This window comes from Triticum urartu, chromosome 4 (assembly GCF_003073215.2).
Source record: "Triticum urartu cultivar G1812 chromosome 4, Tu2.1, whole genome shotgun sequence".
Lineage (NCBI taxonomy): Eukaryota > Viridiplantae > Streptophyta > Magnoliopsida > Poales > Poaceae > Triticum > Triticum urartu.
In genome coordinates this window covers 236,768,327-236,781,316 of record NC_053025.1, presented here as the reverse complement: position 1 = coordinate 236,781,316, position 12,990 = coordinate 236,768,327, and the positions used below count along the sequence as shown (strand labels likewise).

The window sequence follows — 12,990 nt, the reverse complement described above, 5'->3', positions numbered from 1 at the left end:
CTTCTTAAATATTGTCAATGCTACCATAGACTGCACTAAGAATATTGTTACTGTTGGTTTGGATGATATGGTTCATGTTTAATTTCTCTAAATTTAGTAAACAACATCGTGAGGAAGAATTGCCTAGTAAGGATGAAATTATTGGTCTTGCTTCTATTGCCGTACCTCCTAGTGATCCTTTAGAACACTATTTGCTAGACCATGAAAATGATATGTTCATGAATGAAAGAAGGGAAATAGATGAAGTATTCTTTAAACAGGAACCTGTTCTGAAACACAATTTGCCTGTTGAAATCCTAGGGGATCCTCCTCCACCCAAGGGTGATCCCGTGTTTGAGCTTAAACCTTTGCCTGATAATCTTAAATATGCTTATCTTGATGAAAAGAAGATATATCCTGTTATTATTAGTGCTAACCTTTTAGAGCATGAAGAAGAAAGATTATTGAAAACTCTGAAGAAGCATCGTGCTGCTATTGGATATACTCTTGATGATCTTAAGGGCATTAGCCCCACTTTATGTCAACATAAAATAAATTTGGAAGCAGATGCCAAACCAGTTCGTGATCCTCAACGACGTCTGAATCCTAAAATGAAAGAAGTGGTAAGAAAATAAATACTCAAGCTTCTGGAGGCAGGTATAATTTATCCCGTTGCTGATAGTGAGTGGGTAAGTCCTGTCCATTGTGTCCCTAAGAAGGGAGGTATTACTGTTGTTCCTAATGATAAAGATGAATTGATTCCACAAAGAATTATCACAGGTTATAGGATGGTAATTGATTTCCGTAAATTAAATAAAGCTACTAAGAAAGATCATTACCCCTTACCTTTTATTGATCAAATGCTAGAAAGATTATGCAAACACACACACTATTGCTTTCTAGATGGTTATTCTGGTTTCTCTCAAATACCTGTGTCGGCTAAAGATCAATCAAAGACTACTTTTACATGCCCTTTTGGTACTTTTGCTTATAGACGTATGCCTTTTGGTTTATGTAATGCACCTGCTACCTTTTAAAGATGCATGATGGCTATATTCTCTGACTTTTGTGAAAAGATTTGTGAGGTTTTCATGGACGAATTTTCCGTCTATGGTTCCTCTTTTGATGATTGCTTGAGCAATCTTGATCGAGTTTTGCAGAGATGTGAAGAAACTAATCTTGTCTTGAATTGGGAAAAGTGCCACTTTATGGTTAATGAAGGTATTGTCTTGGGGCACAAAGTTTCTGAAAGAGGTATTGAATTTGATAAAGCCAAGGTTGATGCTATTGAAAAGATGCCATGTCCCAAGGACATCAAAGGTATAAGAAGTTTCCTTGGTCACGTCAGATTTTACAGGAGGTTCATTAAGGACTTCTCAAAAATTTCTCAGCCTTTGACTAATTTATTGCAAAAAGATATATCATTTGTCTTTGATGATGATTGTGTAGAAGCATTTGAAATACTTAAGAAAGCATTAGTCTCTGCACCTGTTGTTCAACCACCTGATTGGAATTTACCCTTTGAAATTATGTGTGATGCTAGTGATTATGTTGTAGGTGCTGTTCTAGGGCAAAGAGTTGATAAGAAATTAAATGTTATTCATTATGCTAGTAAGACTCTAGACAATTCTCAAAGAAATTATGCTACTACTAAAAAAGAGCTTTTAGCAATTGTATTTGCTTGTGATAAGTTCAGATCTTATATTGTTGATTCTAAAGTAACTATTCAAACTGATCATGTTGCTATTAAATATCTTATGGAAAAGAAAGATGCTAAACCTAGACTTATTAGATGGGTTCTCTTGCTACAAGAATTTGATTTGAATATTGTTGATAGAAAGGGAGCTGAGAACCCCGTTGCAGACAACTTATCTAGGTTAGAAAATATTCTTGATGACCCACTACCTATTAATGATGACTTTCCTGATGAATAATTAAATGTTATAAGTACTTCTCGTAGTACTCCATGGTATGCTGATTATGCTAATTATATTGTTGCTAAGTTTATACCACCTAGTTCACATACCAGCAAAAGAAAAAGTTTTTCTATGACTTGAGACATTACTTTTGGGATGACCCACATCTTTATAAAGAAGGAGTAGATGGTGTTATTAGGCATTGTGTACCTGAGCATGAACAGGAACAGATCCTACGCAAGTGTCATTCCGAGTCTTATGGAGGACACCACGCTGGAGATAGAACTGCACATAAGGTATTGCAATTTGGTTTTTATTGGCCTACTCTTTTCAAGGATGCCCGTAAGTTTGTCTTGTCTTGTGATGAATGTCAAAGAATTGGTAATATTAGTAGACGTCAAGAAATGCCTATGAATTATTCACTTGTTATTGAACCGTTTGATGTTTGGGGCTTTGATTATATGGGACCTTTTCCTGCCTCTAATGGATACACACATATTTTAGTTGTTGTTGATTACGTTACTAAGTGGGTAGAAGCTATTCCAACTAGTAGTGCTGATCATAACACTTCTATTAAAATGCTTAAGGAAGTTATTTTTCTGAGGTTTGGAGTCCCTAGATATTTAATGACTGATGGTGGTTCACACTTTATTCATGGTGCCTTCCGTAAAATGCTTGCTAAATATGATGTTAATCATAGAATTGCATCCCCTTATCACCCACAGTCTAGTGGTCAAGTAGAGTTGAGCAATAGAGAGCTCAAATTAATTTTGCAAAAGACTATTAATAGGTCTAGAAAGAATTGGTCTAAGAAACTTGATGATGCATTATGGGCCTATAGAACTGCATATAAAAATCCTATGGGTATGTCTCCGTATAAAATGGTTTATGGAAAAGCATGTCACTTACCTCTAGAACTAGAACACAAGGCATATTGGGCTATTAAAGAACTCAACTATGATTTTAAACTTGCCGGTGAGAAGAGGTTATTTGATATTAGCTCACTTGATGAATGGCGAACCCAAGCTTATGAAAATGCCAAGTTGTTTAAAGAAAAAGTTAAAAGATGGCATGACAAAAGGATACAAAAGTGTGAGTTTAACGTAGGTGATTATGTATTGCTATACAACTCTCGTTTAAGATTTTTTGCAGGAAAACTTCTCTCTAAATGGGAAGGCCCCTACGTCATCGAAGAGGTCTACCGTTCCGGTGCCATAAAAATCAACAACTTCGAGGGCACAAATCCGAAGGTGGTAAATGGTCAAAGATTTAAACATTATATCTCAGGTAATCCCATAAATGTTGAAACCAATATTATTGAAACCGTAACCCTGGAGGAATACATAAGGGACACTTTCCGGAATGTTTCAGACTCCGAAAAGGAATAGGTATGTGGTACGGTAAGTAAACCAACTCCAAAACAATTTTTAAGGCAATATTTCTCCGTTTTGGAATATTTAGAAAAATAGAAAAATAAGTAGCAGTCCGGGAAGGACACGAGGGTGGTGGGCGCGCCCTACCCCCCTGTGCACGCCCCCCTACCTCGTGAGCGCCTCGTGTGCCTTCCGGACTCTGTTTTCTTGCACGTTACGTATTTTGGTCGGTAAAAATTCATTATATATTCTCCCGAAGATTTTGACTCCCGTATCACGCAAACCTCCTATGTTCTTGTTTCGAGCTGTTTTCTGTCAGGGTTTTCCAGACTAGGCATCATGTCGGCCCCCTCCTCCAACAATGGTGACAACGATGTTTGGCTAATGAAGATAGATCTGAAGAGGGAAGAACCCACGAGGATCAACAAGGATGAAAGGATCAAGAAGGCCACGGAGGATCAAGCTCCGGCAGCAAAAGACATCCTTCAAATTTATCATAACCTTCTTACCCCAACTGAGATCGAAGCTTTCAAGATGATTGAGTTAGCTCGTATACAAAACAAATCTCACACAAGAAAATATTTTGTTGAAGGAGCATATTGTCATACTCAAGGGCATTATTCGCAAGCTGGAGGACCTCTTACGCTCGATGTGTGATTATCCGTCACCACCACCTTCTTCACCGACAAAGGAGATATAATCACATGGGTATGGGCACTCCCCTTGGCAACTGCCAAGCTTGGGGGAGGTGCCCCGGTATCGTCTCACAATCACAACTCCTATCTTTATCGTTTTTCTTAGTTCGATCCTATTAGTAGTATCTTGATCTAGTAGAATAAAGTTTATGGCATGATCTAGTTTTGAGTTTTGCTTTATGATCTCTCTATGTAATCGAGTCCGTGAGTTATATATAATAAGATTAGTGTTGAGTCAAGGGCTTGATTATTTTGCCATGATCTTGGGTGAATAAAAGAAAAGAGAAAAAGAATAAAAAGAAACAAAAAGTTCATATTGATCTTATTGAGAGTAATGACTTCACATAGAAAGAGTATGATGATTAAAAGTTGTTGGGAATTGGCAGACATAGCTTTGGTCATTGTTGCAATTAATAGGAAGTAATAAGGAAAGAGAGGTTTTCACATATAGATATATTATCATTGACATCTTTTATGATTGGGAGCACTCATTAAAATATGACATGCTAAAGAGTTGATGTTGGACAAGGAAGACAACGTAATGAGTTATGTCTTTCTTATATCTGAGATAAAGTATGTTGTCATGGTTCCTCTAACTTGTTGAGCTTGCCTTTCCCCCTCATGCTAGCCAAATTCTCAGCACCAAGTAGAAATACTAATAGTGCTTCCAAATATCCTTAAACCAGTTTTGCCATGAGAGTCCACCATATCTACCTATGGATTGAGTAAGATCCTCCAAGTAAGTTGTCATCGGTGCAAAGCAATAAAAAATTGCTCTAAATATGTATGATTGATTGGTGTGGGAGAAATAAGCTTTATACGATCTTGCGATGTGGAAGTAATAGAAGCGACGGACTGCATAATAAAGGTTCATATCACAAGGGGCAATATAAAGTGACGTTCTTTCGCATTGAGATTTTATATATCCAACCATAAAAGCGCATGGCAACCTCTGCTTCCCTCTGTGAAGGGCCTATCCTTTATTATTATCTTCTACCTTATGCAAGAGTCACGGTGATCTTCACCTTTCCTTTTTCATTTTATCCTTTGGCAAGCTCAGCATGTTGGAAAGAACATGATATATATATATATATCTACTTGGATGTAGGGGAGCATGAACCATTATTGTTGACATTACCCTTAAGGTAAAAAGTTGTGGGGCAAAACTATAAGCCCCTATCTTTCTCTGTGTCCGATTAAAACTCTGTAACCACAAGTATTGGGTCAGTGTTAGCAATTATGGAGGACTAAATGATAGTTGAGTATGTGGACTTGCTTTTTAGCTCTGAAATAGACTCTTTCCGATGTTATGATAAATTGCAATTGCTTCAATGACTGAGATTATAGTTTGTTGGAGCCCAATAAAGTTTATGATTTATACGTTTGCATTGTGAATAGATCATCACTTGAACATAAGTAATCATATGACAAAATCTATATATGTTGCTATTATAAGAGTAATCATGATGCCTTCATGTCCGTATTTTATTTTTATCGACGCCTCTACCTCTAAACATGAGGACATATTTATTGTTATCGGCTTTTTGCTTGAGGACAAGCGAGGTCTAAGCTTGGGGGAGTTGATACGTCCATTTTGCATCATGCTATTATATCGATATTTATTGCATTATGGACTGTTATTTCACTTTATGTCACAATTCTTATGGCTATTCTCTCTTATTTTACAAGGTTTACACAAAGAGGGAGAATGCCGGCAGCTGGAATTCTGGGCTGGAAAAGGAGCAAATATTAGAGGCATATTCTGCGTAACTCCAAAAGTCCTGAAACTTCACGGGACATCTTAAAAGAAATAAAGAAAAATCCTCGCCAAAGATGAAGGCCAAGGGGCCCACACCCTTCTCACAAGGGTGGGGGCGCCCCCCCCCCCTAGGGCGCGCCCCCCTACCTCGCAGGCCCCCTGGTGGCTCTCCGATGCCCATCTTCTCCTATATGAGGTCTTTCGATGAGAAAACAATAAGGAGGAACTTTTCGGGACGAGACTCCGCCGCCACGAGGCGGAACCTTGGCGGATCCAATCTAGAGCTCCTGCAGAGCTGTTCTGTCAGGGAAACTTCCCTCCGGGAGGGGGAAATCATCACCATCGTCATCACCAACGCTCCTCTCATCGGGAGAGGGCAATCTCCATCAACATCTTCACCAGCACCATCTCATCTCCAAACCCTAGTTCATCTCTTGTATCCAATTCTTGTCTCAAAGTCCGGGATTGGTGCTAGTAGGTTGCTAGTAGTGTTGATTACTCCTTGTAGTTGATGCTAGTTGGTTTAATTGGTGGAAGATCATATGTTCAGATCCTATATGCATATTATTACCCCTCTGATTATGAACATGAATATGCTTTGTGAGTAATTACGTTCGTTCCTGAGGACAAGGGAGAAGTCTTGCTATGAGTAGTCATGTGAATTTGGTATTCGTTTGATATTTTGATAAGATGTATGTTGTCTAGCCTCTAGTGGTGTTATGTGAACGTTGACTACATAACACTTCACCATTATTTGGGCCTAGAGGAAGGCATTGGGAAGTAATAAGTAGATGATGGGTTGCTAGAGTGACATAAGCTTAAACCCTAGTTTATGCGTTGCTTCGTAAGGGGCTGATTTGGATCCATATGTTTCATGCTATGGTTAGGTTTACCTTAATACTTTTGTTGTAGTTGCGGATGCTTGCAATAGAGGTTAATCATAAGTGGGATGCTTGTTCAAGTAAGAACAGCACCCAAGCACCGGTCCACCCACATATCAAATTATCAAAGTATCGAGCGCGAATCATATGAACGTGATGAAAACTAGCTTGACGATATTCCCATGTGTCCTCGGGAGCGCTTTTCCTATTATAAGAGTTTGTTCCGGCTTGTCCTTTGCTACAAAAAGGATTGGGCCACCTTGCTGCACTTTATTTACTTTTGTTACTTGTTGCTTGTAACAATTTATCCTATCACAAAACTATCTATTACCACTTATTTCAGTACTTGTAGAGAATACCTTGCTGAAAACCGCTTATCATTTCCTTCTGCTCCTCGTTGGGTTCGACACTCTTACTTATCGAAAGGACTACGATAGATCCCCTATACTTGTGGGTCATCAGTTTTATACAGACTTTTGGAGAAGCCTGTATTTACAAGAAAGTGAGTGGGAGCTCTGTAGCATTTCTGATATTATATGTGGATGACATATTGTTGATTGGAAATGATATAGAATTTTTGGATAGCATAAAACGATACTTGAATAAGAGTTTTTCAATGAAAGACCTCGGTGAAGCTGCTTATATATTGGGCATCAAGATCTATAGAGATAGATCAAGGCGCTTAATTGTACTTTCACAAAGCACATACCTTGATAAAGTTTTGAAGAAGTTCAAAATGGATCAGTCAAAGAAAGGGTTCTTGCCTATGTTACAAGGTGTGAAGTTGAGTCAGACTCAACGCCTGACCACTGCAGAAGGTAGAGAGAAAATGAATGTCATTCTCTATGCCTCAGCCATAGGTTCTATCATGTATGCAATGTTGTCTACCAGACCTGATGTGTGCCTTGCTATAAGTCTAGCAGGGAGGTACCAAAGTAATCCAGGAGTGGATCACTCGACAGCGGTCAAGAATATCCTGAAGTACCTGAAAAGGACTAAGGATATGTTTCTCATTTATGGAGGTGACAAAGAGCTCATCGTAAATGATTACGTCGATGCTAGCTTTGACACTGATCCGGATGACTCTAAGTCACAAAATGGATACATATTTATATTGAATGGTGGAGCTATCAGTTGGTGCAATTCCAAGCAAAGCGTCGTGGCAGGATCTACGTGTGAAGCGGAGTACATAGCTGCTTCAGAAGCAGCGAATGAAGGAGTCTGGATGAATGAGTTCATATCCGATCTAGCTGTAACACCTAGTGCATCGGGTCCAATGAAAATCATTTGTGACAATACTAGAGAAATTGCCTTGGCGAAGGAATCCAGATTTCACAAGAGAACCAAACACATCAAGAGACGCTTCAACTCCATCCGTGATCAAGTCAAGGAGGGAGACATAGAGATTTGCAAAATACATACGAATCTGAATGCGGCAAACCCATTGACTAAACCTCTTCCACGAGCAAAACATGATCAGCACCAAGACTCCATGGGTTTTAGAATCATTACAATGTAATCTAGATTATTGACTCTAGTGCAAGTGGGAGACTGAAGGAAATATGCCCTATAGGCAATATTAAAGTTGTTATTTATATTTCTTTATATCATGATAAATGTTTATTATTCATGCTAGAATTGTATTAACAGGAGATTTGATACATGTGTGAATACATAGACAAAACACAGTGTCCCTAGTAAGCCTCTACTAGACTAGCTTGTTAATCAAAGATGGTTAAGTTTCCTAACCATGGACATGTTTTGTCATTTGATGAACGGGGTCACATCATTAGGAGAATTATGTGATGGAAAAGACCCGTCCATTAGCTTAGCATAATGATCGTCAAGTTTTATTGCTATTGCTTTCTTCATGACTTATACATATTCCTTTGACTATGAGATTATGCAACTCCCGGATACCGGAGGAATACCTTGTGTGCTATCAAATATCACAACGTAACTAGATGATTATAAAGATGCTCTACAGGTATCTCCGAAGGTGTTTGTTGAGTTGGCATAGATCGAGATTAGGATTTGTCACTCCAAGTATCGGAGAGGTATCTCTGGGCCCTCTCGGTGATGAACATCATGATAAGCATTGCAAGCAATGTGACTAAAGAGTTAGTTGTGGGATTATGCATTACGGAACAAGTAAAGAGACTTGTCGGTAACGAGATTGAACTAGGTATGAAGATACCGACGATCAAATCTCGGGAAAGTAACATATCGATGACAAAGGGAATGACGTATGTTGTCATTACGGTTTGACCGATAAAGATCTTTGTAGAATATGTAGGAACCAACATGAGCATCCAGGTTCCACTATTGGTTATTGACCGGAGAGGTGTCTCGGTCATGTCTACGTAGTTCTCGAACCCGTAGGGTCCGCACGCTTAACGTTCGATGACGATTTGTATTATATGAGTTATGTGATTTGGTTAATCGAATGTTGTTCAAAGTCCCAGATGAGATCACGTACATGACGAGGAGTCTCGAAATGGTCGAGAGGTAAATATTGATATATTGGATGATATTATTCAGACACCGGAAGTGTTTCAGATTGTATCGGGTACAATATATCGGAGTACCGGGAGGTTACCGGAACCCCCGGGGGGAAGATATAGGCCATATGGGCCATAGGAGGGAGGAAAGCCATCCCACAAGGGGTGCCCCCCATGGAAGGAGTCCGAATTGGACTAGGGGAGGGGGTGGCGCCCCCCTTTCCTTCTCCTCCTCTCTCTCCTTCCCCCTTTCCCCTTTTGGTAAAAGGAAAGGGGTCCGAATCCTACTAGGAGCCCAAGTAGGACTCCCCTACTTGGGGTGCGCCTAGGACCGGCCTCCTCCCCTCTCCCTCCTTTATATACGGGGGTGGGGGCGCCTCTTACACACATCAATTGTTCCAAGCTGTGTGCGGCGCCCCTCCATAGTTTATGCTCCAGTCATATTCACGTAGTGCTTAGGCGAAGCCCTGCGCGGATCACTTCACCATCACCGTCACCACGCCATCATGCTGACGGAACTCTCTCTCGGCACTTTGCTAGATCAAGAGTTCGAGGGACGTCATCGAGCTGAACGTGTGCAGAACTCGGAGGTGTCGTACATTCGGTGCTTGATCGGTTGGATCGAGAAGACGTTCGAATACATCAACCGCGTTAAGCTAACGCTTCCGCTTTGGGTCTACGAGGGTACGTGGACACACTCTCCCCCTCTCGTTGCTATGCATCTCCTAGATAATTCTTGCATGAGCATAGGAAATTTTTTGAAACTGCATGCTACGTTCCCAAATAGTCCATGGAGCCTTCTTTCTTGCACTTGCGTGTGCTGCTATTCCTACAGAAAGGCCCTTTAGTTTCCTTTCTCTATCAGAGAGGTCCTCAATACTGCATTTTTAAATTTAGATCCACATGCTTTCTCTTCTTTGTTATTGCAGATACAACCTTTCTGTAGTAACTTTTTTGCTTTTTAATCTATTATCACACGTTTCTGGATTAGTCTTCCGTTTCGGTCCTCCTACATGTAGTGTATTCCTTCAATTCTTTATTCCCTCTGTTCCTTACCCTTAAATGTGATTCGGTCATAACGCAAAAAAGCATGTTTCGTTAGTCTAATTTCATTATGTTACCACCTAACAAACTCATCTCAGACTTGTGAGAAAACTCTCTCGGACACTAGTGATGGATTCTGGTACACCCGAAAGAATCTCTTCTTCAAACCTTTCTATCTTTAGTTTACAATAATTAGTTGTCGATGAATTATGTAGGTCACAATTGGTGAAATCTCAATCTTCATGTAGAAAAGTATATATGTTGCATGCCATTTTATATATCTAGTCACACCAAAGACACGGTAAGCTAGCTTAGCATGAACCTTTTGGCACTATGGTCTTTGCAATATGTACTTGTGGCAACAAGTTGATTGTCTAATCTCCTTCACGCACAAGTTTGCTTTTTAAAAAGGTTTGTCGATTTGCATAATCCACCTTTCATAAATTGTGAACAACCAAAAGGATTTGTTTATCCCTCGTTTCCTAAACGTGCATGTGCCCTCCCCCCACATCCGGCAACAACCATAGTATTCTTTTTAGTGTCCAAGCATCATTCGTTATTCCCTAACGAAAAAATAGGAAGGCCTGTTATGCTCTTCCATTAATTTGGGCCACATCAAGAGAGATCCGGCTTGCAACTGGCGGCCCGCCGCTCGCCCAATGACGTCTAGGTTTGGTTGGACAGCGTCGTGGGCGAAACAGACGCTCATTTGTTTAGTCCCATATCGGCCAGCTGGGAGAGTCAGACTGGTTTATAAGGCAGAGCGCGACAGCTAGCCTCGTCCCTTCGGAGACATCCGAGAAAATTGGAACGATACAGAGAAGATTAGCATGGCCCCTGTGCAAGGATGACATGCACAAATCGAGAAATGGTCCAATTTTTTTTTAGATTTTCCGCGCAAGTCCCTAGAGCCTTCTTTCTTGCACTTGTGTGTGCTGCTTTTCCTACAGAAAGGCCCTTTACTTTCCTTTCTCTATCAGAGAGGTCCTCAATACTACCTTTTTAAATTTAGATCAACACGCTTTCTCATCTTTGTTATTGCAGATACAACCTTTTTCGTAACTTTTTAGCTTTTTAATCTATTATCACGCGTTTATGGATTAGTATTCCGTTTCAGTCCTCCTACATGTAGTGTATTCCTTCAATTTTTTATTGTCTTTGTTCCTTACCCTTAACTGTGATTCAGTCATAATGCAAAAAAAACATGTTTCATTAGTCTATTTTAATTATGTTACCACCTAACAAACTCATCTAGGACTTGTGAGAAAACTCTCTCGGACACTAATGCTAGATTCTGGTACACCCAAAAGAATCTCTTCTTCAAACCTTTCTATCTTTAGCATACAATAACTAGTGGTCGATGAATTACGCAGGTCACAACTAGTGAAATCTCAATCTTCATGTGGAAAAGTATATATGTTGCATACCATTTTATATATCTAGTCACACCAAAGACACGGTAAGCTAGCTTAGCATGAACCTTTTGGCACTATGGTCTTTGCAATATGTACTTGTGGCAACAAGTTGATCGCCTAATCTCCTTCACACACAGGTTTGCTTTTTAAAAAGGTTTGTCGATTTGCATAATCCATCTTTAATAAATTGTGAACAACCAAAAGGATTTGTTGATCCCTCGTTTCCTAAACGTGCATGTGCCCTCCCCCCCACATGCGGCAACAACTATAATATTCTTTTTAGTGTCCAAGCATCGTTCATTATTCCCTAACGAAATAATACGAGGGCATGTTATGCTCTTTCATTAATTTGGGCCACATCAAGAGAGATCCGACTTGCAACTGGCGGCCCACCGCACGCCCGATGGCGTCTAGGTTTGGCTGGATAGCGCCATGGGCAAAACAAACGCTTGTTCGTTTAATCCCACATCGACCAGTTAGGGAGAGTCGGACTGGTTTATAAGGTAGAGCGTGGCAGCTAGCATAGTCCCTTCGGGGACATCCGATAAAATTGGAAAGATACAGAGAAGAATAGCATGGCCCTTGCGCAAGGATGACACGCACAAATCGAGAAATGGTCCAATTTTTTTAAAGATTTTCCACGCAAGTCCCTGGAGCCTTCTTTCTCTGCACTTGCGTGTGCTGCTATTCATATAGAAAGGCCCTTTAGTTTCCTTTCTCTATCAAAGAGGTCCTCAATACTGCCTTTTTAAATTTAGATCCACACGCTTTCTCTTCTTTGTTATTGCAGATACAACCTTTCTGTAGTAACTTTTTAGCTTTTTAATCTACTAGCAAAAATGCCCGTGCGTTGCAACGGGAGAAAAATAATATATATAAGTGGGTCAATGTGTCCCATCTACTCTAGCATTTGCCTACTGCAACGCCATTGTGTGCACCATTAGGGAGTCTAGTAAATATTTGGCCTATTTTCTATTATTTGTAGTCAAAATTGTCATAACAAACATCAACCACTTTCGATAATAATTGTGGTCATGGCTGTCTTTCTGTTCCACCTTAGGGTATTTTTGATCCAAAATCTTTTCATTGAAAATTCGAGGGTTGAATCCATATGATTTTTTTCTAGGCACTTTATTGTATGAGTGAATTAATGCTATAGAAAAAATTCGACAAATTCTTTTGCACTACATTCCTTAGTAAATTTCATTCCACACTAACCTCTTGGCATTCTAATTAAAGTAGCTCGCTCACAAATTTAACCCAAAATCAAATGAGCAAATGCCACATCTGAACCCAAGGAATAAAATTCTAGTTTGTTGTTCACATACTGTAAGAAGATCATGTGCTGACATTGAACGGAACAAATTTTGCAGTGCATGCAAGGCATTTATTTGTTTGTGCATTTGGGAAAGAGAGTCACATCACGG

The 12,990-nt window shown here is 39.8% G+C and overlaps 2 non-coding genes across 2 annotated transcripts; both read left to right on the top strand.

Moving 5' to 3' along the window:
- Nucleotides 1-10,928: 10,928 nt before the first annotated feature.
- On the top strand, nucleotides 10,929-11,031 carry LOC125555039. Its single transcript, XR_007304496.1, has one exon. It is a non-coding gene; the product is annotated as a U6 spliceosomal RNA (small nuclear RNA).
- A 1,057-nt stretch (nucleotides 11,032-12,088) lies between these two features.
- LOC125555038 lies at nucleotides 12,089-12,191 on the top strand. Its single transcript, XR_007304495.1, has one exon. It is a non-coding gene; the product is annotated as a U6 spliceosomal RNA (small nuclear RNA).
- Nucleotides 12,192-12,990: the final 799 nt, after the last annotated feature.